Source organism: Pelodiscus sinensis, chromosome 1 (genome assembly GCF_049634645.1).
Source record: "Pelodiscus sinensis isolate JC-2024 chromosome 1, ASM4963464v1, whole genome shotgun sequence".
Classification (NCBI taxonomy): domain Eukaryota; kingdom Metazoa; phylum Chordata; order Testudines; family Trionychidae; genus Pelodiscus; species Pelodiscus sinensis.
Window position 1 is genome coordinate 163,456,531 of NC_134711.1, and position 25,839 is coordinate 163,482,369.

The following is a 25,839-nucleotide window of genomic DNA, read 5'->3' on the forward strand; positions in this document are numbered from 1 at the left end:
GTTGCAAGGGAAGGTACCAGGGTTGGTATTAGTGTGGTATGTCCTGTGGTGGTTGGTAAGAATCATCTTGAGGTTAGGTGGTTGTCTATAGGAGACTATGGGTCTGTCTCCCAGAGCCTCTTTGAGTATGGTATCCTGTTCCAATATAGGCTGTAGTTTATTGATAATGTGTTGGACAGGTTTAAGTTGGGGGTTGTAGGTGATGACAAGTGGTGTTCTATTGTTGGTTTTCTTGGGTCTGTCTTGAAGTAGATGGTTTCTAGGTATTCGTCTGGCTCTTTCAATTTGCTTTTTTGTTTCTCTGGGTGGGTAGTTGAGATTTATAAATGCTAAAATCACACATGTATCAGCTGAATAATGTCAACTAAAGATAATAAAGAACTCCATCATCAAACCCCGCTTAGGAGAAGCCTGAGTGAGAGAGAGCACACTGCCTGGCTTCCCAAAACCAATGTACCAAGAGGGGAAAGTAAAGGCTAGAGTCCCTTGAGTGTGCCTCCTATGCAGGATGTACACATACATGGGTTATTGACTTGAACATTCCAGCTGTCTGATGTCAGGAGTAATGGCCGGGAGCAGTAATAGACCATATGTATAACAAACCTTCAGGTATCTCTTGTAGCTATATAGTAGGTCTGTAAATCTATCAGAGACACTATGAAAAGCGTTCCTTTTTCAGGCAGCTCTTTAAATGCACAATTTCGGTCAACAGAAGAAACAACAAGGCAATCACAGATGGCTAGTGAACTCACCTTCATGTTTTACTGAAGCTGCGGGGAGCATAGAGTGATGTCACCCTGTTTTTTTTTTTTCCATGACAATCTTTTCTTAGTCTCCTCAGTCATGTACCTCTCCAAAGTGGGGGGTGTAGCTGCTGGGGTCATTTTCAGGGATTAGTGACCACTCCATGTTTCCCCTTCTGTAACAAAAGAGTATTTTCAGGCCAGAATGTGTCAACTGTGTATAATAAGCATTCTCAATTTTTTTAGGGGGTTGCTGGGTTAGTCTGTAACTAGAAAAACTTTTAAAAATGGATAGTCTAGTAGTACCTTAAGGACTAACAAAACATGTAAATGGTATCCATGAGCTTTCGTGCGTACAATCCACTACTTCCGATAACTAGAATATAGAAAGTTCAGATCTAAGAATACTGATTGTGTGTTAGCTCTTTCTGGAGACAGAGACACCTTTCTTCACGTTTGTGACAGTCTGACCCATCTCCCTTCCCACCTTTGTGCCAACTACAGCAATTGCTTACATGGAAGAATAATATTGGGAAAGTATTTCTGCATGCCCGGCTGTTCCTTTTTTTTGGGGGGGAGAGAGAGGAGGATAATTAGTGATGCTGTGACTGCTCTTCATTTCATCTCCCTGTACCATCTGGTCTGATCCAGTGGAGCAAAAACAAGGAGGAGAGCCAGTTCCTATTAACCAGGCAGCACTCCATGGAAAATCAGCAAGTATTTCATGGTCCAGGCCACAGGTCACTGTTTATGAAACTTGGATTTATGTTGTTCATCTGATTTACTTTATACTGGGTAGGAAGCTGCCCCTCATAATTCTCATCTGAACTAGAATAGGGATGGTTAAAGAGCGGACATCCCAGAAAACATCTTGATTTATGCTGTAATGCAACTTTTCAAACAGTGGGTTGTAAATTCCAGGGGGTCATGAAAAGCACTGAAAATTTACTATCACCTAAAGCAAAGAATATTTTGCTCACCGTGCTCAACCTTATCCTTCATGTTTATGTCCCTAACAAATTACAGCCTCCAAAAATGTGTCTTGGACCGATGTGCAGTAAGAAAATCAAATATGGTAGGCGACCGGCAAAATCTTTGCGTTTTTAAGCACAAAAAGGAAGCTTACAAGAAGTGAAAACTTGGAGAGATGACTAGGGAAGTGTATAAATATATTACTCAAGCATGTAGGGGTGTAATAAGGAAGGCCAAAGCACAACTGGAATTGAAGCTAACAAGTGATGTAAAAACTAGCAAGAGGTTTCTATAGGAATGTTAGGAATAAGGGTGGCAGGGAAGGGGTGGGACCCTCACTGGATGAGGTAGGTAACCTAGTGACAGATGATATGGAAAAAACTGAAGTACTCAATGCTTTCTTTGCCTCTGTCTTCACAGACAAGGTCAGCTCCCAGACGGCTGCACTGAGCAGCACAGTATGGGGAAGAGTTGGGCAACCTCAGTAGAAAAGAACAGGTTAAGAGGGGCATTTAGAAAAGCTGGACATGTACAAATCCATGGGGCCGGATCTAATGAATCTGAGAGTGCTGAAGCAGTTGGTTTGATGTGATTGGAGAGCTGTGAGAGTGAGAGTAAAAAAGGGAAGGCGGAGAATCCTAGCAACTGCATACCAGTCAACCTCACCTAAGACTCTGGAAAGATCACAGAAGGGAGGAAAGTGATCAGGAACAGTCAGCATAGATTCACCGCAAGCAAGCCATGCCTCCCAACCTGACTGCCTTCTGTGACTAGGTAACTGGGGAAGGCAGTAGATGTGATATACCTTGACTTTAGCAAATCTTTTGATATGGTCTCCCACAGTGTTTTGGCCAGCAAGTATGGATTGGATAAATGGACTGTAAGGTAGATAAAAAGCTGGCTAGATTGTCAGGCTCCATGGGTAGTGATCAACAGTTCAGTGTCTGGGTGGCAGTCGGGTTTCAAGTGGAATATCCCAAGGATGAGTTCTAGGGTTGGCTGTTCAATATCTTCATTAATGGCTTGGATGAAGGAGTGGATTGCACCCTCAGCAAGTTTGCGAATGACACTAAGCTAGAGGGAGAGGTAGATGCATTGGAGGGTAGGGATAGGGTCCAGAGTGACCTAGACAGTTTAGAGGATTGGGCCAAAAGAAATCTGATGAGGTTCAACAAGGACAAGTGCAGGGTCCTGCACTTGGGACAGAAGAATCCCAAGCACCGTTACAGCCTGGGAACCAAACTACTAAGCAGTAGCTCTGCAGAAAAGGACCTGGGGATTACAGTGGATGAGAAGCTGGATATAAATCAACTGTGCACCCTTGTAGCCAACGGACTCCTAGAACCATAGAACACTAGAACTGGAAGGAACCTCAAGAGGTCATCTAGTCCAGTCCCCTGCCCTCACGGCAGGACCAAGCACCATCTAGATCAGGATCGGCAACCTACAGCACATATGCCATAAGTAGCACACAAACCTATTTTGAGGGGCATGCCACCTGGCTGGCGGGACTGCGTGATGGGCAGCTGCCCCATGTGTCATGGCTGGAGCCGGGTTGCACTGCAGGGACAGCCTCAATACAACCCCCGTTCCTGCTCTCTGGAAGCCACGTGGCCCAGCCAGTGGGGGTACGTGGCTGCTTTGGGCTCTGGAGCTACTCCAGGGGTGTCTAGGCTGCGTGGTGGAACAGAGTGCCCCCATGCCAACTGCTGGAGGCAGGCTGGGTGCTGTGGCCACAGGGGCCTTGCTCTGGGGCGCTGTTTTCCTGCTTTGGAGGAGGGTGGGGAAGGGGTGTAGAGCCACCTTCCAGCCCCTCTGCCACCTTTGTGTGGGAGGCTCGTCCCCGCCTCCTCCAGCTCACCACTTTCTGCCCTTTTGCACTGCCCAAGCCCTGCAGCCTCAGCACTGCCCACTCCGCTTGCCTCCCTTCCTGTCTTGCAGTGCCCCCGGCAGGCGGGTTAAAGATAGCGCTGAAGTCACACCCAGCCACCAGCATCACCACCACCACTGGGCCTCCAGTGGGTGAGTGCTGCCTGGGCTAGCGGAGGGGGGGGGTTTCCCCTGCTCCAAAGCCTCATTGGCCCCTGGGTCTCTGGCAGTAAGACAAAGGTGCCATGGACTGGACCTCCCGCGGGACACCCTGGGGTTACCCACTACCCACCCTCACCTTGCCCATTTCCCTGAATACCCCCTCCCCGCGCCACTCTGACCCCAGCTTGTGCTGGTGATCCAGCATTGTTCCCCCCACAAAACTGGAGCCAGCGCTGGCTTCCTGCAGGAGTGGGGAGGGAAGAGAAGCCCCGAGGCTCTGCGCTTCAGCTAGCTTCTGTGGAAGTGAGCATGCACTGCTCCTCCTCTCTCCACAGGAAAAACCGGAGCGGAGCCCAGGGCAGACCAAGCAGGGTGCACGATGGAGAGAGCCCTCACCCCCTCCCAGGCGAGTGGCTCAGCCCAGGGCAGGAGGGTTAAATGATGGCATGCCTCTTTGAAAAGGTGAACTCTGGTCTAGACCATCCCTGACTGATGTCTATCCAACCTGCTCTTAAATGTCTACAGTGATGGAGATTCCACAACCTCCCTAGGTAACTTATTCCACTGTTTAACCACCCTGACAGTGTTCTTATGAATGTACCATATTAGGGTACATTGGTAAGAGCACTGCCAGAAGATCTAGGGAAGTGATTATTTCCCTTAATTTGGCACTGGTGAGGTCACATCTGGAGTACTGCATCCAATTCTGGGCCCCCATTACAGAAAGGATGTGGATGCATTGGGAAAGTCCAGCAGAGGCAACAAAAGTGATTAGGGGGCTGGAGCACATGAGTTATGAGAGGCTGAGGGATTTGGGCTTATCCAGTTGACAGAAGAAAAGAGTGAGGGGGGATTGATAGCAGCCTTCAAGTATCTAAAGAGGATGGAGAGAGGCTGTTCTCAGTAGTGACAGATGGCAGAACAAGGAGCAATGGTCTCAAGTTGCAGTGGGGGAGGTCTAGGTTGAATATTAAGGAAAAACTATTTCACTAGGCGGGTGGTGAAGCACTGGAATGGGTTACCCAGGGAGGTGGTGGAATCTCCATCCCTAGAAGGTTTTTTAAGTCCCAGCTTCAAAAAGCCCTGGCTGGCTGATTTAGTTGGGAGTGGTCCTGCTTTTAGGAGGGAGTTGGATTATATGACCTCCTGAGGTCTCTTCCAGCTCTGTGATTCTAAGATCGTTGGTGCGCTTTCACCCTCTTCCTGGGGGTCCTGATCCACAAAGGAGTTGCAGGGGGTTGCAAGGTTTTTGTAGGTCACGGTATTGCCACTCTTTCTTCTGCATTACCTTCAGAACTGGGCTGTCAGCCAAATACCCAACTCTAAAGGCTGCTTCTGCTGGCAAGGTGCTAAGTAATGGTGGCAATACCATACTACCCGTACGTCTGAGCTGCAGCCTGCAGAGCTGGGCAGATGTAGAGTGGTGGCTGTTGCTAAATGCCCAGCTCTGTGGGCAGCAGCACAGAAGTGAAAGCGGCAATACCATACCCTGCCATCCCTATTACTGTATGGCTGTGGGTGGCAGCTCTGGCTTCCAAGCTGGAGTACCAGCCAGCAGACTTCACTATCCAGCTGTCCAGCTCTGAAGAAAGTGGAGAAGAGTATCAATATTATAACCCCACCCTAATAATCTTGCAGCTCTCCCTCTGCCCTCCCCCCACTCCTTTTTGGGTCTAGACCCCTACAATTACAACACTATGAAATTTCAGATTTGCATTTGTAAAATCCCGTGACTGTGAAATTGGCCAAAATGGATGGCGAATTTTGTAGGGCCCTATTCATGTTTAAGTATCCTGTCAACTTCTTGAACACACACACCAGGCTTATTATTGTGGATACCGTAAAAGAGTTAAAAAGGCAAGGGTGAGGGTGAACACTTGACTTTGAATCAGAGGTCACCAGTCTGCAAAGGATGGGAACAGAGGTGTTAAAATGATCCTTTTTAATGAAATATTCTGGTGTAACATTTACTTTTTTATGTAACTTCAATAAAACAACATGTGCACCCGCTGCCTAAGCCTCTAGCAAATTTATATTAATAATTCACAGCTAGTCACATTTGACATCATGCTGCCAACAATTAACGGAACACATTTGAGTCTTTGCTCCTTAAAACATATGTTTCTCTAACCTTTCTGGCTGTCAGAAGAAAAGTGTGTTTTGTTGTTGTTTGGTCTGATCTATAAAACTTTGGCAGTTTAAAGCATTCAAGTGGCAACGAATTAGCCCTGTTTGTGCAACTAATTGCACAGGAAGCCATGTAGCTGGCAAAGGTCCATATATTTCAGTCTGCAGAACGAGAAAGCACTTTCAAAATATTGACTGGCACTACAGAATGATACTATTGTGCTATTTGAGCACCAAGATATCGTCGAGATAAAACTGCTCTCTTGTATTCCATTGGAGTCACAAGCAAAAAAGAGCATGCCAGTCTTTAACTATCCTGTGCAAAACAACAGCACATTAAGCAGTGTGTGGTTAATGATGGAAAACCTGGGAAGTACCAAAGTTAAAATTGATTTTGCTCCTTTAAAGCTTAAGGATTGTGATGGTCTTTTCTGAATACATAACGCTCTTCTCAAATAGACTCATACATTTGTGTACTCAGAAGTGTGTCATCCAGTAGCTTTGTGTCTCTTTTTTTTTATTTACTTAAACTTCATTATCATAATTGTCTAACATTTCTCCATTGACTTGGACTTTTTATATAGTGCCAAGTATTCCTCTCTTGCTATGGTGCCCATTTTACAGGTTTTGTCAGCATTTATGTGAGGCAGATTGGGATAGGATATCAAAATATGGACTCTGTTAAACACTAGTCTGAGTTTGTCCACGGACAGCCTGTTGTAATGCATTCTAGACAGCTGCCCTGCTTGGGAAAGCTGCTTGATACCTTACAGAAGGCCCTTCAGTAAAAGCAATCTGGAGCTACAGCCTTTGAATGTAACTCACTTATAGAGTTGGCTGTGAAAAATGTTGAGGTGTTGGAAGAGTCCCATCCTAATTGAGATGAAAAGCCAAAACCTTGACAATTCCAACATTTTGTTTCAGAAACAATGAAATGTTCCCACCCTGGGAATGTTTCCCAAATGAAATATGCTCCAATCCCTCCCTGTGAACCTGATGCCTGTGCTGCCAGGGAAGCAGCTGGGGGAGCTGGCCAAAACCCAGGTTTCTGTCAAAAGTTTACTGAAAAATAACCGTGTTTCTGTGGAACATTTAGATTTCAACAAAATGGCATTTTGTAACCAAGAGGAAGTTAAACCTTCTTCTCCTACACCTGTGTTCCTTATATTCATGCCATGTTACTTGCACAGGAGTTAAACGAGTAAGCCAGGAGGCCACAGACTAGGTGAGGTTTTGAAGGAGTTATGTGTAAGCAATAGACTGGGCTAAGGGAAGGCTCATGAGGTCATCTGTTGGTTTTGATGTCCAGTCCACGTCCCAGGGAAGGGAGTTAAGTAAGATAAGTGGTCTGAACCTGGAAAATGTGCCTTGGAGGAACAGCACTAAAAACCATAACTAGACTCTGTCTAGATCCCATTATGTTTGCTTCTTGGAAAACAATTCTTTGCTGCTCCCATATGCTTTTTTGGTAGATCAAGGTCTAGTGTTCATTAGAAATTCACCAGTATCATGGTGTTTGTTAGGGGTGTGGTTGAATTATGCCAGTATTGAAATATTGCAAAGCCCTAGTGCAGACACAATTTTACTGTCATAAAGGTGCTTTTGTTGATATCACTTTTTTTTCTATGGAAACAGGTGGGAATTGCCACAATGATGATGGGTAACACATATTCTAATTCATGGAAATATCTTTGATATCGGAGCTTCTTTTTCAGAGAACTAATACCAGCAGAATAACACTTAGAATGATATCTAAATGTAGACCAAAGAAACTGGCAAAAATTATTTTCTACAGGAACCTTTTTGTATTAATCTCAATTCTGGGCATGCCAGGCCTTCGGTTGGTAGACACTTTGATTACTAATTCAGGCCTTTTACGTTTCTAGTGCTTTGGTGAACTCATTTTAATTTCTGATAGGAAAATAATAGAGGGTTGCACACAGCCTTTTCCTTTGCATAATTTTCTAACATACGTCTGTGGTAATTGACAAATGAGAGAGGTGATAGTGAGATTATTAATTCACTTAATTCTGAATCCTCACCTTAAATTTTAATATTGAGAAACAACTTTCTTATTGTCTCAGGGATTCAAAACAGGTTGCAGATTGTCTGACAGACATTAGCACAACTTGAAATGGCATATACGCAAACCAAGGTTTCAGTAGTTTCTAAAATCTTAACATATTTTAGCCATCAGATAAAACTGCCTGAGAAGCATATTTTAAGTTTTTTGTACTAATGTTTTAATTTGAGAAATCTTAATAGTATGATTTTTAGGGGACAATGAGAAGAGTGCCTATGATGCTGCAATAGCAAAAGCCTTACAATATTTAAAGACAAGAAAGCTTAAATTCTGCTTTACCTACTAACTGTGGAAGATGCCTATAGTTTCCCCACACCCTTTTAAGATGCATCAGTAGAAAATTCTTAGTCTGATGCTTTTATCTTTAGATTTACTGAAGACTTTGAAAGCTTCTTGCATAAGAAAATTTTAATGTTAAAAATGATCCTTTCATTAGCTTTGCTTTTTCTTGACGGTAAAAAGAATGAACTGATTTTAATTATTGCACAGTATTTCTTTGAAATGCTTCACTTCATTGCAAGATCACATACACAAATTTCACAGTTGGGTTTGTGGAAAATATTTAAGTGGATCAGAAAGCATTCGACAGACTTAACAGTTTTGGATCAGCAGAAAACATGTACAGGCAGTCCCCGGGTTACGTACAAGATAGGGACTGTAGGTTTGTTCTTAAGTTGAATTTGTATGTAAGTTGGAACTGGTACATATTGTAGGGGAAACTCTAGCCAAACATTTCTCCAGAGCTCAGTTTTATTCTCCCACACCTCACTTCCCTCAGTCCTTTATTCTCAAGCTGAGGTGTCTGCTGAGAAAAGCCGCTCCACGTCTCCCTGGTCTGCTGGGGGAGGGGGCGCTAGCTCCGCGTCTCCCTGGTGTACTGGGGGGGAAGCAGCTAGTGTGGGGTTGCCTCACCCCGTTTGTAAGTAGGGATCCGATGTAAGTCGGATCCATGTAACCCGGGGACTGCCTGTACTACAAATTTGGTGCAGGATCCAAAAATTTGATATTGGCTGACTCAAACACTACATTGAATCTAATTGCTTAGTTCTATGGAAAGAGATTAATTCTCTGAATTGCTTCTGAATAGATCAAAACCCTCAAATGCATTTCCAGCCATTTGAAAACTCCACAGTCTCTGTGGTTTCTGAAAGAGAAAGGGGAAACAGGATGTGCTTTCACAAAACAGCAAAGATAAAAAGAAATACCAAAGAGGAAACAGGCCCCTTACAAAACAAGAGAGGCAAAAACCAGTAAGTCCAAGACGGCTAAACAACTGAGCACCTCCTTTATGACTTGCCTTTAGAAAAGAGCACTGAACAAGTATGAAGTCACAAAGACCTTGTCAACATAATGAAGCTGCTGATTACAGAATAAAATGAGGAGATGCTTGGGGTGGGGGAAATTAGATACTTCCAGTTATCGGTTTTGTGGGTAAGACTTGTTTTGGATATTACTGTAGTGCCCATGAACCTCTGTAAAGATCAGGGTCCCACTGTGCTTGGCACTGTAGGGCCATGTCTACACTACAAACTTTGGTTGATGACAGTTAAGTCAGCATTAAGGGGCTGCAGTTAGTACACTGCTTGTGCGCACTTGGCTCCTTGTGTTGGCAATGCATGTATTTATCAGGAGTTCTTGTGCTAGTGCACCATGGGAAGGTATCTCATATGCAACCTGCTGGTACACGGTGGTTTGGGAAGTTTTGGTAATGCATGCTGGGCCAGAAACGAGTCACACAGGAGTGACTGAAAACAAGGGGTTAACTTCCCAGCATGCAATTGTTACCAACCCCTAATGTCCTCAATAAATTTTGCACCTTTGTTAAATATCCCATGAATTTGCATGGCCTTCCTTGCAGCATGAAGTCTGCACAGCTTTTCATGATTGTTGTAAGCACACGGTGTCTGATCTGATGTTCACAGAGCTGTAAGAACAGCCTCATCCCGTGGAGATCATGTTTGATGTCTTGGAGGACAGGTTGCAATGGGACACGGCACAATCAATTCGAAAATGTTGGTAGCTTTCTCAGAGCAGTTGCAGATGGTGGAGTGCTGCTTCTGGGCCTGAGAAACTTGGAGTGACTGGTGGGATTACATAACAAAAGCTTGGAATGACGAGCAGTGGCTGCGGAACTTTTGGATGCTACACTGATAATGGTGTAGTGTGTGGCGATTGTACTATGGAAACCTGCAGTGCTGGATTGCTCCTGGTCAGCGGGAAATCATGTTAGAGTTGGAAAATCCACTGTGGTTGTGGTTGTCAGGCAGCAAATAGTTCTTGCCGTGCAGGACTTGATTCTTGGCAATGTGCAGAATACACTGGATGAATTTTCAGCTGTGGGGGTTCACAAACTATGGTGGAGCAACAGACAAGCCACACATCCCTATTTTGGCACCAAACTAGCTTGCCACAAGTATGCCTCAGAAGAAAGGGCTACTTTTTACAATTATTCAAGCACTAGTGGATTACCAGGAATGCTTTATTGTAGGCCGAGAAGGGAGGGAGCACTCTTGCTCATAAAACCATATACCAGCCACCTTGACAGAACCACGGAAATATTCAACTACAGTAGAACCTCAGAGCTACTCTTGTTTTGTATTTACCTCAGCATGCATTGACTACGGCTTAATGACAATAGGGGAGGTGGAACTCTGTTGCTTTAATGTGGCACACATGTTGGCAGGAGACATTTAAGTGTGGTCACGTGTCCCGCTTTATCGATGCAAAGTGGCTTATGTCAGTCTACCTTTGTAGATTTTGGAAGGCATGTCAGGTTCTTAAACCTCAGGGCAAGTGCTGTAGCTATCTTTAGAAATCTCACATTTGAATCTTTGTTTTGTCAAATCTTCAGTGAAAGTGTTCTTAAAATAACGTGCTGGGTCATCATCCGAGACCGCTATAACATAAAATGTGTGGCAGAATGCAGGTAAAACAGCAGGAGTGTACAATTCTCCCTCAAGGAGTTCAGTCACAAGTTGAATTAACACATTTTTAATGAGTGTCATCAGTACTGAAGTATGTCCTCTGTAACGGTGGCTGAAGCATGAAGGGGACCATAGGAATATTTAGCAAATCTGGAACATAAATATCTTGCAACTAGCCAATTAGCCCATCATAAGACAGGATTTTCAGGTCTCTCCTCCGCGTTGGTCTTCTCTCCTGAGCCTCCGGTCTCTTGCTCCGTCTCTCTCTCTCAGCTCTCCTCCGCCTCCTGCCACTCTCTCTGTCTTGCTCTTTCACTTCTCCTCCCCTTCCTGCCTCTCGGGGGAACGCAGACCCCAAATGGCCGTTTGGGCTCCGCACTCCCCGTGCTGCATGGGGGGGGGGGGCCTGGATCCCAAACAGTCGCTTGCGCCGCTTGCTACCACGCAATGGCCTGACTGAGCAGCGCAGAAGTCAGCCGAGCACCATAGCAGGAGGCAAAGGGGGGCGTGGCGGTGATGTTCACGGCTAGGGGGCGGGGCTTGGAGCTGCTGTCACGCTGCATGTCACCACCCCGCCCCTGTTCGCCTCCCACCATGGCACTTGGCTGACTTCTGCGCAGCTCAGCCAGGCCACTGTGGGGGAGCAAGCGGCGCAAGTGGCCGTTTGGGTCCCGCACTCCCCATGCAACACGGGCAGCTCAGAGGGAACAGCCAGCATTTCAGGCAACAGAGCCCCCCAGAGGGAACAGCCAGCATTTCGGCGTTACAGACTCTCAGACCCTGGGCTACTATATATATGATGCCAGCTACAAAGTGCCATGTGCACATCTGTTCTCATTTTTAGGAGACATTGTTAAAAAAAAAAGGGGGGGAGAGGGGGACGGGACAGCATGGTCTCCCATTAATGTAAACAAACTTGTTTCTCTATACAACTGGCTGAACAAGAAGTAAAACTGAGTGGAGTTGTAGGCTTTTGTTTTACATTGTTTTAGTTTTAGAACAAAAAAGTCTACACTCGTAAGTCACACTAGCGATTGTACTACAATACTTATGAAGGGAATTGTAAAATGCTATTGTTTTTACAGTGGAAATATTTTCAATAAGTGAGCACTGTACAGTTTATATTCAATCTTATATGTATTTCAATTACATTTGAAAGTGTAGAAAAACATGAAAAATATTTAATAAATTTCAATTGAGATCTACCTTCAACAGTGTGATTAAAACTGATTCATCACAATTTTTTGAGTTAATCATGGGAGTTAACAACAATTGACAACCCTAATTTAATTTGAATGCCAGGTTCCTAGGGCAGTTAGCAATTGCAGTCAATCAACCATAGCTACTTTTTAAGAAAACAAAATAAAAAATCCCACGGCACTGGGGAAAAGTAGTAGACTAATTTTTTTTTAAAATATTTTTGTAACTTCATTCTTTGGTGCAATAATTGATTTAAATGAGAGCTTGAACTTAAGTGCACTAGAACTGTGTATAAAAGACCATATGGATGTGTCAACAAATAAAATCAACTAATGCTGCCAAGCAAAGTTGAATTCTCTTTCATTATCGGACCGAAAAGTTAGTGCACAAACAACTTAACAGGTATAGCTGCAGAAAGGGGGGAAAGTGTTGCAAGGGGTAGACCATGCCTGCAAGCTGTGTTGTGAGCCAATGGACTGGAGAGAGAACCAGGCCGGTCACACAGGACAGGAGCTGGTGGTGGTTGGACGTGCATTCCAATATCTCCCCAGACCTCTCACTCCAGGGGCAGATTCCAACACCTCTGGTAGTCCCTGCCATACCTGAAATGGCACTCCCAATTCTCTGAGAGCTCTACTATGCCAATTAAAAAGGTTGACAGTGCTGCCATGGTATTCCTCTAACATGGAAGTGGGCAATAAAAAAAAATGGCAGCCCGCCAGGGTTTCAAGAATACACAGTATTAGCATATCTGGAAATGAGCAATTAAGGGATCCTGCCAGTTCTAAGCCATCATGGAATCCTTCATTAGTCCACCTAATTTGAGCATTGCCAACCCTAACCATCCAATCAAGAGATTTTTAAACAAAAAAATTGGGCTCTTTTCATTTGCCTTCTGAGTCTTCATTTTGCACTTGGGTTGCATTTTCAAGCTTTCCCTCACAAGCAGGAGAGCTAGAAACCTCCTCTGCCACAGGATTTTCTTATGATCACCTGACTAAAGCAGTTGGAACTTTAAGAAAAAAATAAATATTGTAGAATTGGTGATACTGCCAACTATCATCCAGACTATCACTACCACCCACTCAGCCTTAACCTTGCCCTTTTGTTTTGTTCTGTAAAGGACGTACTTTGTCGAATGCATACTCCTGATGTTTATATATTTGTTTACTGAATGCATGACAAAGACTTGGACACTCCAGAATTCTAGATGTTCTTGGGTTGTGGAATATTCCATGGTGAGTCTTTCGATTTCCGCTGTGGAAGCTGTTCAATTTTGTATAAATGATGTAAATACTCAAGGGAACAAACAGAGAGAATGACTCAATAGACTAGGGGTCAGGGCACTTAGCTGGGAGAGCTGAGTTCAAGTTCCTGCTTTGAATGGGGCTAAGTGAGGATCTGAGCTGGTCTCTCCAGCCCATGTGATAACTGAGCACCTAAATCCCCATGTGGCTCTTGCCATGAGTAATTCATCCTACTGGTTTGGCAGATATGATTGAGACCTAGTAACTAACATTCATATGGGCCATCTGGATTCAGTTCACTACCTCATCTGTGAATTTCTTAGCATTTCAGTTTCTCACCCCCCTGGGATGGTTGAGACCAAAAGCATTAGACCATTGTAAGGTGCTCAGAAGACAGTTTAAAAAAAAAAACCTCACATTGGAGAGACTGGTAAAAGTATGAACAGTTTGCATCAAGGCCCTTCTCAGCACCAGTGACCAGCAAAGCATAGGTAAGAACTAACTCTACCTTATTTAAACCAATGGACAACAAAACTTGGATGATCACACAAGCCATGGAATCACATAATGAAGTGTGTGTATGTCTCTGAACAAGAAAAACCAATTTCCACTTGGAAATCAATTGGCAGCAAAGAAAGATCAGAGTCAGTGTGTGCTCTTTGCATACAACACCACTTACTGCAACGGTACACCACTTTAATTTCCAAATGATCTTATAGTGTAAACATACGTGGAGCTTTTTCCAAACAGGTTAAGCTGCTTAGTAAGCTACTTGCTTTTTTGTTGAGCTTAGTCAAAGAATTTCTTGTTCTGGACAGAGACCAGATGGAACACTGTTGTACAGCTCTGCCTCTGCTCGTTCATCTATACTTTATAGTTTGAGTACATGTGACATAGTTGGATTCAGCCAAGATCTAAAGGAATTTTGTTTTCTTTCAATTACTTCTTTGTAGAGTGAAGAATGAAGCCAGCAAAAGTCTAGTGTTAGGCTTGTGTATCTTAAGAGAATAGGTATGTATTATGCACACTGCATGGCAGGCACTACTGGATTATACTTCGGCTCTCAAACTTAAATTTCTTACTGCAACCCCCCTTAAGGGTGGTCCCAGGGCAGGGGTTGGGGGACTGCAATACAACAGTACCCATAAAAAATTTAAGTGTTAGAAGAAGTGCCAGGGACTCAGATCACAGGGGTGGGTTGTGAAGGGGAGTGCAGGAATTAGGGCAGGTGTAGGGGTATGTGGAAAACTCAGGGCTGGGGGTGCAGCAACTGCCCAGCCACTTGATCTCAGGACTGCACCTGGGGTTCGCTCTGGCTGTGCAGCCCAGGAGATGTGGGTGCTGGCTCAGGCACTAGGGCTGACATCTGGGGGACCATGGAGGTGGTTGGTCTCCTGTAGCCAAGGAGGAATACAAGGGGAGGGAGGGAGGCAGAAGGGGTGAGCTGCCCATGGCTAGCACTGGCACGGGGAACCTTACTGGTGAATGGCAGGATCCAGAGTCACCGCCCCCAGCCAGCTACTCTCTTACTGGTGTGCCGTGCTGGCTTACTTTCACCTTTGCTCTCAAGGAAAAAGCGTTAGCAGTAAGCACATGTGCTACTTCCACACACTCTGGGCTCTATGTAAATAGACCACTTTCCTCTACTGTACACCAAATTGGCCCAGACACACTTCCTTCCTCCGGGATTCTCGGAGTCTCAACACCAGTCTCTGGCCGCTCCAGCCCGGCTGATACTCTTGGTCCTACTGCACTTGTGCAAGAGGCAGCTGCAGTTTGGTTGTCCTCATTTAAGCAGCAGGGGGTTAAATGAGCACAGCCTGCTGTGGTATTAGTCACAGAAGTTTGTGGGTGGAGAGGTAGCACCATAGCCCCATCATCTCCATTATACAATCAAGTCTATGAAGGGGGAAGTCTGGCTCTACCTGTTACACAACTAGTGCAAGCCTCATTGCCCAGCATAATCCATTCTGTGCTGCTGGCAAGCTTAATGCTCCCAGCACTGTCACACGCATGGTGAGCCTCCTCCCCATGCCTAGTGCTACTTTTCTTCATAAGGAGAATAAGTGAGCCCTGAAGGGCCAGTTAATGACTCACTTTATTAGCAGAGGCTGTTGGAACAGATAAAATTAATGTGGTAGCCAGCAACTGAAGAGATCAAAAGTGCTGCATAAAAGCTCACTCCTTTCCATAAACATTTACTTTCCCATATTTTTGTGTCAAAAATGTTCTACAACAATTAGCTGCAGTTCAGAAGCTTGTCACGGCCAGACCTCTACTGCAATATTTATTATCCTTAATGACAGTTCAAATGGATCACGTTAGGCAGACGAGATTATTGCTATTATTGAGATCATTTGTTCCAATGACTTTTTCCAGTTGCATCTGATGATAATGAAAAAAATTAATCACCAGGCAGATTAGCACAGTTAAATTTCATTCTTAAACCATTTGAATTTGCTGAATCAGAAATATCACTTTAATAAGAAACCCTGCCTATAATTTTTCTCTGATAACTTTTTAGCTTAGGATGGCCATAGTGCTGACCTTCAGTGCACATAATGCAGGTCAGGCAAGTACCCAACATTGCTGAGGAAAGGAACCTCCTAACTAGTTGCAATTAAATTCAAATGTCAAGTCATATAGGATACAGGAAGTCTCCGGGTTACGTACAAGATAGGGACTGTAGGTTTGTTCTTAAGTTGAATTTGTAAGTCGGAACCGGTACATATTGTAGGGGAAACCCTAGCCAAACATTTCTCCAGAGCTCAGTTTTATTCTCCCACACCTCACTTCCCTCAGTCCTTTATTCTCAAGCTGAGGTGTCTGCTGAGAAAAGCCGCTCCGTGTCTCCCTGGTCTGCTGGGGGAGGGGGCGCTAGCTCCGCGTCTCCCTGGTCTGCTGGGGGGGGGGGAGGGAGCGCTAACTTCGCGTCTCCCTGGTGTACTGGGGGGGAAGCAGCTAGTGCGGGGTTGCCTCACCCCGTTTGTAAGTAGGGATCCGATGTAAGTCGGATCCAAGTAACCCGGGGACTGCCTGTATTATTGAAGTATACATCATTAGGAATGTGCAAAATTTTTAACTGACAGCCGGAGAAGGAAGAAAACCCTGCCTGCCTGGTATTTCAAAGGTATTGAAAAGAGTCACACTCAATCTCAACTCTCTAGGGGTCGAGCCACGGAGGAAGATGATAATATAGGAAGCACAGCAAATCTGGTCCATAGATTTCTAACATTCTGAGGCATATAACCATAGTACGTACCAGCTTGAGGGCATAATCTAAAGATCAACAGAATTTGAAGGAAGCTTGTAACATTAGAAGCAAGGAATAAGCGGCTTTTAATTATGCCATTGCTATTTGATTGGGTTTTAATGAAGGCAGTCCCTTTTGTCTTTTCATAATTGCACACTGCACACGTTTCTTCCCTTTAGAATCAGTCTGCCCATTTTTAAAACTTGTTTCCTATCTCTGTACTAGGCAATTCTTCAAGAAATGGTTACCTCTTTCAGAATGGTAGAAATTAAAGGGGGCCCACAGTATACAGATAAATGGGCAGATTACAAACATTTAAACCACTAAACAGTGATATCCTATAGTTCAATCAAAAGTTCTCTGTGGTGAAGGGAATAAGTGTAAGCAAACACTGAAGTCAAACATAAGCTGAGTCTTAATTCCAACAAATCATAAAAATAAGGTAGGATATACAATCAAGACAAACTAAGCTCAGTATTATCATACATAACCACATGTATCCATAAGATGAATATTCCAGTTAGGGATGTGACTGACTAGTCGACTCCCTGGTAAACAATTGCTTATCGGATAGTCGACACGCTAGTCCACTAGTTGCTTCTGCCGCTTGCTGCCTCTATCAGAAAGAGGCAGCAAAGGGGATAAAGAGGAGGGGGTGCTTCAAAACAGTAGCACTGCATGGAGCCCAGGGCCAGACCCCAGGCTCCATGTGGCACTGCGGCTTTGAAATGCTGCATGCAGCCCAGGGCCAGCTGGGGACTCCTGGGCTCCATGAGGTACTGACTGACTGACCCCAGGCTCCATGCAGTACTGCTACTTTGAAATGTTGTGGGGAGCCTGATGCTAGGCTCCCCGTAGAGTTTCAAAATGGCAGTGCCACATGGAACATGGGGCCAGCAGGAGACTGCATGAGACTCCCGCTGGCCCAGTGCTCCCCGTAGAGCTTTCGTCTTTGAAGTGTTGCAACAACCCTGAGGCTGTTGCTACACTTCAAAGGCAGACGTGCCCTTATTGACTAATCAAATAGTTGATGCAAATTGCATCAACCGAGACACAGGCGGGTGGGGACTCTACCACTGAAGGTGCTAACAGCTTTCTGAGCAGTATCCTTCCTGTCTCAGCAATCTATCTATTGACTTTGATCTTTATCTGCTTAGGTTTAAGTATCCATTCTCCAAATACTTAATGATGCCCTGTTTCCCCCAGCCCCCTCTTTCCTTTCTCTTTCCCTCTCCTATTTATTTCTAGTTTTCATATCCCCTACTCATAACTCCAGTCATCTGAAGAAGTGGGCTGTGCCCACGAAAGCTCATGATACCATCTACATGTTTTGTTAGTCTATAAAGTGCTATCAGACCATTTTTTTTATCAGCTATTCGATTAGGCAATTAATTGAAATTCTACATCCCTAATTCCAGTTGCAGTTCATAGGCTCACTGGACTACTATATACTGGTCTTATGACATACTTATGTAGGGACTGTATGTCAACCTCATTTCAAAATAAATGGGTACTAGACAAGGCTGTCCTTATCTTTGCTATTTACATTGGCTTTTGAATTTTTTTGCTTTGCTCAGGGGAGGATTTCAGGACAGGAAGCGTATCAGCCAATGAGGAGTATAAAAATTGGGATAACAATAAAACGTGTCTATATGCAAATGATGCTTTACTTCTTTTGACTGATACAGAGAATGCTGAGGGAGACCATAATAGTTCTCAATTTATAGCATAGAAAATTATGCCAGGAAAAAAAATGAGAGACTGCTGTTGTAAGACTACTGTGCCCTTGTATGTTCTATCTTTTCAGTGGCAGTTTAGGGATTCTCAGTAGAGACTTAAAAACTATATGAAAAATTATTTATCTGCTGTGCAATGACACATAGTAATAAATTCTAAAAGAGATACACAGTTCACTCAGAGGGGCACAATGCAAATCTTTCCAATGCTAGCTGCTCCCACATTTAATTAGGTTTTCAGTTTGGTACAGCACCCTGACAGAGAAACGCTGTCATGATGGGTCTGGTCTTGTTTGTATTGCAGTGTATTTTCACATATATAAAGGTCGCCGTAATAATATACCTATTAAAACAAAGCTATGAACATTGCCATTGTCTGATATGAATCAACCACTCTGCTGGTCTTTTCCCAGACTGACTGCTTGCTCTTCTAGGAAGACTCCCCCACATTCCGAGAAAGGGACTGGGTGGGAATTAGAAAGGTATGCATTTTGCTTGAAGTAAAACGATTTCCACAAAAACCCTGCTATAAAAGAATTGTCTCTGTGGTCCAGTCTTGAGTCATAGTAGCATCTCTGTTTCACAGTCACAAAAGCAATGATATAAAGCCACTATGTGCACTACTTTTCCCAAGCTCCACGAAGAGACCAGCTAGGAAATATCATGGCACATCTTCCCTCTTCCTTTGGGGATATAGAGGTTCAAGAGTTCCACCCCAAACTCCTCCAGAAAGTCCAGCATTGGGCCCTGAAACTGATGACTGAGGAATGGGCTTTTACACTATACTGCCTCCTTAAAGCCATTTCCGTCTCATGATCACAATAATCCATCCTCCTTATCCTCTGGATCCCAAAAGAAACAATGGGCCAATAATTAGCAGTCTATCCTAGGCCACAACACCCAAATTCAATTCCTTCCGTGCCTTGGGCAAGTCACTTAGTTTTTCTGTGACTCAAATCTTTCTCTGTAAAATGGTGAGACTGGTGCTTTCCTACACAGGCTTGTTGTGAGGGTAAATACATTAGACCATGATGCGTTCAAACACTACAGTGACTTAGCTCCCATAAAGAAGACAGAATTCCTGAAAAGCGCAGAAACCAAGATCTGAGTCAAGTGGTCTCGCATACCTTTCATACCTAATCCAGGTGAAGTTTTCCTTTAATCAGAAGATCAATTTAATGTCAACAGAGTACTCAAACTCCTTGCTGCAAAGTATTATAAAAAACTAGAGAATCAAACCACAGAATAGCTCTAAAATAACATTTAATATTGACAGATATTGTCAAACTAAAACACTCATGTAGTGTATGAGAATTTTTTCCCCTTCCCCACCTCTAATATCATTAACTCACTGGCATTCACCTCCCCCCCCCCCCCACATCCCCCTTCTGTTCTGTAATGTGATTTGTCCTTTTCATGTGTGTTCATCATTTTTTTTAAATTGTATCCTTTGGTATATATGGTTGTGACTGTTTTCTTCCATTATTTGATCTGAGGATCTGGCCCACGAAAGCTCATCATCTAATAAACCATCTTGTTAGTCTTTAAAGTGCTACATTGTCCTGCATTATGAAGACAAGTAATTACTGAAAGCCTGGTTCGTATTTAAGTCTGAAAGAAACCTGAGGCCCCACAGCCAGACCCTTGTAAAAACCATGGGAAGCCATTCCACTAGCAACACACTCTGTAGTAAAGTACACCTCATTCCTCTCTCTCCTCTACCATCCTGGGAGTACAGATTTGTCACATGACTAAACAATAAGGCTATGTCTACACTCGTGGCTTCTTGTGTGAGTAATATGCAAATGAGGCTAAGCGTGGAATATCGCTGAGCCTCATTTGCATACCTAGTGAGCCACCATTTTTTTTCAGAAGAGGCTCTTGTGCAAGAAGGAGTGTCTATACTGCCCCTTCTTGCGCAAGAAAAACCCTCTTGCACAATGCCATTACTCCTATTACTTTTCAGGAAGAACGGCATTGCGCAAGAAGGTTTTTCTTGCGCAAGAACGGACAGTGTAGACGTTCCTTGTGCAAGAGCCTCTTCTGAAAAAAATGGCAGCTCATTAGGTATGCAAATGAGGCTCGGTGATATTCCACACTTAGCCTCATTTGCATATTACTCGCGCAAGAAGCCGCGAGTGTAGACAAAGCCTAAGATGGGTTTTGCCAAAAATAGCCATCAGCCTTTGGGAACACAAGTTGATTATTTCACAGCCCTTTTCCCCCAGGAAGCTCTCTTCCCAGCTAGTGAGACTGTGTCTATTTATGGTGAAGCATTCCACATCTGTCCTCTGCCAATAACTGGTGTTTAGTTAATCCTCCACTAACTTGCTGAATGGTTTCCAAGTCAGAGAGAGAAAATGGCAGAATTGTTTTTAAAGACACAAACAGGTTTTTTTTATTCTACAGTTACTAATTAGTTTTTTGGACCATGAAGTATGCTGCAAAATCTCCTCAAGATGTAGTACAGGTTGGACCTCCCTTGTCTGGCACCCTTGGGACCTAACCTGTCCTGAATGAGGGAATTTGCCAGATATGGGGAGGTCTCCTGTCACTGGCTTCCCAAGACGCTTCTCCTCCCAGCAGTTGACAACTGGGTTCCAGGCTGCAAGACTTGGACTCTGGCCTGCTGGAGCGCCTCAGGACGAAGCTTCCCAGCTGTTGCTGCCCCAGTTCTCCCCCTGCTTGACTGGAGATCCCCGCCTGGGACAGGGCTAGCCTGTCCTGCTGCTGCCTTGCATGGCCAGCGCTCCCCAGTTCTCTGCCTGACCAGGACTCCCCAGGGATGGGGTCTGCACTCCTGGGCACTGGGGCTCTCTGATCCAGCAACATTCGGATGTTGCTGGACCAGAGAATCTCAGGTTACGGTGGTTCAACCAACCTCAATTGTAGCATATGAGCTTTGATTGTTTCCAGTTGTGCTCTTATCTCGCTAGTATACACAAATCAGAAAAAAAGAGTATCTGAGATTCAGTGCTTGCTCAAAAGAACAACATTAAGAGTGCTGTTAAATGTTTTAGTGGGGAAAAATAGTAATAAACCTCAAATGTCGTTCAGCTGCACAATGCAAAATGAATCATGACAAATGAATATCTAGGCACTTATGCTATTTGCTTGATTATGTAGCATGAGGAAACTAAAGGATATTTTTCAGTCTAAGACTATTAAGTTGTAGTTAGTCTTTAATGGACTTCTGTATTGCTTTTTTTCTGCTAATGCCAGAAATAAGAGATTATTTTGCATTTTACGTTAGCTGGTTTTGTTGGCTGTGTTAGAGGCTCTTGAGGAAATATCTACTGAGTTGCAGACTGATATTTTCAAATGGGAATATTTATTTATTTTAGTGTTCTCAATTTACCACAATTAATGTTTATGCACTTGTGACTTAGGAACACTCACAAACAGCTAGCAAGAGACACAAAATGAGTACTACATGTGCCTTTGAAAAGTTTTGTAAGAAATTCTATTAAGTATTTATATGGGTTACTTTTTATTTGTAAACCTTCTAACAATCTCACACGTTGCTTGTGTCCTCTAGAAGTGGTATTTGGAGTTTATCTAGCAAAAAAGACTGATGTGCACCTGCAGCTTTTTTTATGGATATAGCAAAAATGTCAGTCTATGAAATTCACATAGTATCTTCATTCTTTTGCTTTTCACTTGGAGATTCAACTGCCCTTTACAACATTTGATCAAAACATCAAAGACACAGCTTGGTCCTTGGGGCATTTTCAACCACCTGTATTTATTATTAATTCTTTGGCATCTATAGGTTTAATAGTGGAGTGGGGGAACCCCTAAAAATGAATAATATATTCCTGCTCCTGAGCATAGGAGCGCTGCTGTATTTAAAGAGCCCTATAAACACGGTCATCATAATAATCCAGGGAAATGTGAGAGACCATATTTTTTGTTTAAATGACATTCAGCATTTTCACACTTGTATATGTTAACCTTAGCCCATGGAAACCATATCAGCCACTTGCGTTTGAGGGTTTATAAATTCATGGACTTTTAAAGTCAGAACCATTATGTCTGACTTCCTTTGTAGCACAGGCCGAAAAACCCCTCATCAAATAATTTCCGTAGGAACTCCTTAACTTCTGCTTTGAGCTAGAGCATCTCTTTAGAAAGTCATTCAGTCCTGATTTTAAATATTTCTAGTGTTGATAATTTATCTCAAGTTCCTCTAATTTTATTAATTTAATAGAATAGCTAGTAATTTAATAGCGTTTCTGTCATCTGTTCATGATGTACATCTGCTGTGCCTCTTCTTACACTTAAGAGCTTGTCCACACAGATATTTCATGTGTGGCAAGCTGAGGTGTAAGAGCTAGAGTCACAAGCATGGTGCCACTTCCCCATGCCTAAGTTTTAGGCACATTAGAAAATCACTGGGATTCACAAGTTTGGTGCAAAGGCTGCTTTATAGTGAATGGAGGGAGACAGGCACTTCAGAAGACAATTAACAGATGCCAGCATGCTGTACAACTCCCGACTTACGCTAGCTAATAGGAGATGCCAATGCAAGCAGTGTGTCCTAACCCTGGCCCTCTGAGGGAGATTGATGTCTACATCAGGGCTGCAAGGCGGCATCTTCATCTGCTTGGGATTCTTGGCAGTAAATTCGCTTTGGGGGTTAGCTATCTCTGCCATTTTTACAAGAGGCGAGTGGAGGGATGGAAGGATGACTTCCCTGGTAATTTTTAGCCCAGTAGTTAGGGTACTCAGCTGCAATGAACTGGGGAAAGGTGTCTCTGGACAAGTCCCTCCCTTGCACCTGAAGAGAAGTCATCTCTCAGGTGAGTGCTCTAACCACTGGGCTTTGGGATACTCTGATATTGAGCTTCCTCAGATCTTCTTTGTTGAAGTTGTTTCCCTGAGGTTAAATAATTATAGAAAGGTAGTGGGGGTCTGGATCCTGATTCTGCCAGCTCCTCGCTGAGTGCCCTCACCACCAAGCTAAGACTCCCTGCCCAAGGAGTCTTTCATTATTTATTCACAGTGGAACAGCTTCAACAGAAGACACAAAGAGCCCTACATCAAAACAGCCCCTAGCCTGACCGTTTGGGCACTCACCTGAGAGTTGGCAGGTCCTTGATTTAATCTCTTCTTCTCCTCCGGCACAGAGGGGCTTGAATGTGGGCTTTCCCAGGTGTGTATCCAACAACAGTGCTAAAAGTGCCCTCAGGGAGCACCTGCTCTCTTCAGGCCGGATCGAGCTCTGAGATTGCTTACAAGATCGGGTTACACTAGAGTTTGGGGGTGAGGAAGTTAAAATTTGAACATAGGAGGACCCAAGCGCCTATGCTTATAATACAGGTTGCTAGGAGACTTTTAGTTTGAGAGAATAAGAAAGAATAAAGATTGAGAAGATAAGAGAAAATAAAAGAAAAAAAACGAAGAGCAGGAGGAGTTAAGATTATTCTTTAAACTTTGTCTTTCTAATAGATTCTTAGTGTATTCTAGATTTAGGTCTGCCAGTTAAGTAAATTAAGTTAGCTTCAATAAGCTCTTAGCATTAGCCACTGCACCTCTCATTCGAGAGCTGAGAAACCTGAATTTGTCATGTCATACTAGAGCAAGGCTCGTTCTTCATCGCTTGTCACCAGGTTATCAAGAATAGATGAGAGATACTAACCACTGCTTACAGAAATAATGTCACGTATTGTAGGCTAATAATACTGTATTTGTAAACCTGATTTTTTGTATTACTCAAATCGCTATTTGATTTCTATTCCATATATTTTAATAAAAGTTTTAAATTATTCTTTCTCAGTGTGAACATCCTGTTATACCCTTGAAAGTCCCTGGCATACAGCCTGATTCTGGGTCAAGAACCTTATCTTCTGATCAGTTTAGTTGGTGAGCTTATAACTCAAACTATCCAAATTAATAATGCATACCATCCTTAAATCAGGCTACAGCCTGGCGAGCCAGCTAAGAGATTCAAGGAGCATGTGACAGGAATTTCTAGAGATTCCAGGCATTTTAGACTCTTTGGAATCTTACCTGTGGACAAAAGTGAAAGAATCAGTGTTAGAAAGCAAAGGCTGGGTTTGACATGGTCTCTTAGCTGACTGTCTTAGAGCACAGAAACCTTTATTTCCTGTGGCTACTTCTTGGCAGTGGTCCCAGTTTCTTGAGACTTAAAGGTTTTTCCTTTCCTGGCTAGAGTTTTGTAGTTAAATGTTGCAAGGGAGAGTATTATTATTGTTTAAATTGATATGTGCATTAGGGGGCATTGTTATCGCAGGGTTAAAGTTATATGGTACCATAAGCAGCAGTACGGAGCTCAGCGACCTGCCCTATTGGCAGTGGGAGAAGCTGACTTACGTTTTCAATAAGCTACTAGAAAGACTTAGAGCCACCAGAAAGGCTGCATATCTCAGAACTTGCAGGGTTCAAGTTGTTTAGTACCCTCAGTTTTCCTAGGCTGCACCCTTGATTTGACTGCCTCAGTTTCCCCAAACTGTTTGGCAGGCCCTCACAGGGGAATAGTCTCTCCATCAGCTAAGAGCCACGGAGGGGAAGGAAGATAGTGGGGACTTGCCCCCACCCACTCTATTGTTTTCTTTGGAGACTCATGGAAATAGGCATGAAAACTGTATGGGGTAGGTATTGTTTTCTCATTGTTTTTATGAAGGGACACCTTCAGTTTAGAGTGTTAGAATTTTAGATTTAAGAATAAGCATAGTGTTAACACAGTTTAACATATAGGCTAGCCAACAGTGAAGTCTTAGGCTGTGTCTACATTACAAAGAAAAGTCAGAAAAAGATATGCAAATTGCAAACTGCAATTTGCATATCTTTTTCCACTTTTCTTCCAAAAGATGCTTTTCCAATATTTGGCCCATCTACAGGGGGCCAAATGTTGGAAAAAAACTCTTTCGGAACATCCCTTCTTCCCCGTAAAACGAGGTTTACAGAGATGCCAAAAAACCACATCTGCTTTCCTGAATTTTTTGTGGAAAAGCAGACGCATTCCTTGGACATGGCAGAGCTTTTCCAGAATACCTCTGGTATCCTGGAAAAGCTCTGTAGTCTAGACGTACAGTTGTATTTCGTGTGTTAAGATGAGTAGCATAAGGGCAAGAGTAGAATCTGTAGGAGTTGTCTGCAGTATGGCTTTAAGAAAACTTTGCCAGAACATACATTCAAGAACAGAGAGGAGGGTTAGTGCAATTAAGAGACAACAAGATAATCTCTGAGCATTGTAACCCATGGGGTTTTGTAAATGAGGTGCTTGATGTAGTAACAAAGCAGAAGACACAAAAGGCTAAACTGCTGAAAGGAATAGCCATCAAATCTCTACTTATGGCAAGCAGTGCACTAGGGAAAAAACTGAATAGGAAATTGGAGTTATTCGGGGAAAACCCGGCAAATTCTGGAGGAGAAAGTTACGGTTATTAGGGAATTTACAAATCGATTAAATGTAGTGTTGGAGGAGTGATCAGTCATTCTCCAAAGGAAGCAGAAGGAGACAGATAGTGAGAGAGACAGGAGACAAGTTACAGGATCAG

The 25,839-nt window shown here is 43.6% G+C and overlaps 1 protein-coding gene across 1 annotated transcript in view; it reads right to left on the reverse strand.

Annotated features, from left to right (window-relative positions):
• Nucleotides 1-25,839, reverse strand: part of HTR1F (5-hydroxytryptamine receptor 1F) — a 113,938-nt gene that overhangs the window by 12,260 nt on the left and 75,839 nt on the right. The window contains exon 2 of the mRNA XM_006124252.4: nucleotides 753-919. The gene's annotated coding sequence lies outside the window, so the exon portion shown is untranslated. The remainder of the gene's footprint in view (nucleotides 1-752; nucleotides 920-25,839) is intronic.